The 2,278-nt window shown below is 35.5% G+C and overlaps 1 protein-coding gene across 1 annotated transcript in view; it reads left to right on the top strand.

Moving 5' to 3' along the window:
* Positions 1 to 2,278, top strand: part of IKBKB (inhibitor of kappa light polypeptide gene enhancer in B-cells, kinase beta) — a 49,960-nt gene that overhangs the window by 29,224 nt on the left and 18,458 nt on the right. The window lies entirely within an intron of this gene.

Raw genomic sequence — 2,278 nt, 5'->3', positions numbered from 1 at the left:
TTTTTGAGACCGGCCGCACTGCGCTCAGCCAGTGAGCGCTGTGAGCGCACCGGTCATCCCTATATAGGATCCGAACCCGCGGCGGGAGCGCTGCTGCACTCCCAGCACCGCACTCTCCCGAGTGCGCCACGGGCCCGGCCCATCATTGCTCCATGTTCTATAGTTACACATCAGTATGTCCACAGACTGTTGTGTGAATGTGTGCACTTACACTGAAAATATGTTAATAAAGAGAAAGAATGTGTACACATGACAAATGAAGAAATACATGAAAATTTATCGTTGACAGATTTTACTGTCAATATAAATTTTTGTTTTAAAAGCATAGGAAAGTGGCTTAAAATGTGGATCTAATAAATTACAAAAAGAGATTTTCTAATTAAAAAAACAGCATAATTAAGGTTTTAAAAATTACTCTATATTCTTTAACTTTTTTTTTTACTGAATATAAAAATAATGCATTGTTTATGATTTATATAAAAGTTAATCATTTATAACACAAGGTAAAGGGTTCAGATCCTCATACCACTAAACAAAAGTTAATCATCACCACAAAAAGTGCTGTGTGTGAGGTAATGCATATGTTAATCAGTTCTATTTAGCCATTCCACAGCACTTACATATTTCAAAATATTATATTGTACGTGATAAATATATACAACTTTTATTTGTCATTTAAAATAAATGAAGTACTGGGGGAAAAAGAGAAAAAAGTTTAACATTACTGAAATGCATAATTTAAAAATTAGCATTCCCCCAAATCAGTTAGGTTTCATTCAGAATCGTTCCTTGAGAGGTCACACCCTAATTTAAATGATGCTTCTGTTGCTCAAAAGCTTTTTTATTTCAAGTTTTTATTTTCTGGAGCAATAATGAGTTCACATGGTTCAGACTTCAAAAAGTATAGAAGAGAGAACAGTGAAAAGTCGTCTCCTTCCAGTCTGCCTCCCTGACGACAGGCAGCTGAAGTCGTTGGTTTTTGTATGAATCTGAGGATGTTTTATACACACCCAAGCAAATTGTCATATATTCGTTTATTTGTTCATGTATGTATTTCCCCCATTTTTACACCAATGGTAGCATAATGTGAACACTGTCCTGCACGTGTTTTTAAATATAACACTGTGGGAATTTCCCTCAGAGCCAGTTCATCTGCAACACAAAAAAATCCTTGTCTTGAGTCTAAACAGGCCTGCACAGTTTGATCACCCCTCATTTTAGCCAGATTAACTTTGTTTTGTTTTTGTGTTTTGGAAAATGGAAACAATAAAAAAACAAGAATCAACTATAATCACACAATCCAGAAACAATCACTATGAATATTTATATGTCTCCAGGCTCTTAAGTGTGTATGTGTCTTTTATTCTTTTAGAAAACAAAAATACGTTACTATACATACTCATATAACCTGCTTTTCAAAGTTAATATTGAGAATGTTTTGTTTTTACGTTATTATTTGTAATGTCTGTTTAGGATTCCACTAAGTGGCTGTGCTGTAGTTGATTTAACTAATCCCCTGTTGTCGGAGACATGGGTGGTTTATAATTTTTACTTCTTAAAATAACACCAAGAATAATGTCCTTGTAGAGAGATCCTTGTACGTCCACAGTTATTTCCCTAGGATAAATTCCTGGAAATAGAATTAACAGATTAAAGCATTATGCACATTTTAAAGGTTTTTGATGTGTATTAACAAACTGCTCCCCTGAAAAGTGTGTAAGTACAGGTTCCGTCAGGAACACAGAAACTGCCCTTCACCACACCACTGCCACACTGGCTATTGTCATTTTTTTAAATACCTTTCTGGAAGTAGGAAAAATATTAACTTTTCCAAAATACAAGTATTTACATCAAGAGAATATTTATTTATAAGAATAAAGTGTAGCCTAAGAAAGCAATCCCAGAAGAATGGTTTTATGTGACGGCAGTGCAGTTCAAGTCTGCATGTATACCCTAGAGGCTGGTAGAGCAAGGTTCCTGCCCTGAAGTCTGGTGAAGTGGCAAAGTATGCCCTCCTGTGGCGCCTTATTTTAAAACAGGCAATACTCATTTGGCTGCATAGGTTTGGAATATTGTGGAATTAGCTCATTAATTTACAGTCACACTTTATGATATAATCATAAAAATAGCTTTAAGTCATCTGTACATCTACAGTTGTTTTAGCTAACCATGGAATTATTGCATCTCTTCAATTCAAATGAACTTCTCCATAATTTGTAACAAGATGAATTAAAATCCATTAGAGGGCCGGCCCGGTGGTGCACTCAGTAGAGTGCGG

This window comes from Galeopterus variegatus, unplaced genomic scaffold (assembly GCF_000696425.1).
Source record: "Galeopterus variegatus unplaced genomic scaffold, G_variegatus-3.0.2 Scaffold666, whole genome shotgun sequence".
Classification (NCBI taxonomy): domain Eukaryota; kingdom Metazoa; phylum Chordata; class Mammalia; order Dermoptera; family Cynocephalidae; genus Galeopterus; species Galeopterus variegatus.
The sequence above is the reverse complement of the archived record's forward strand: the minus strand, read 5'-3'. Positions and strand labels throughout refer to the sequence as shown.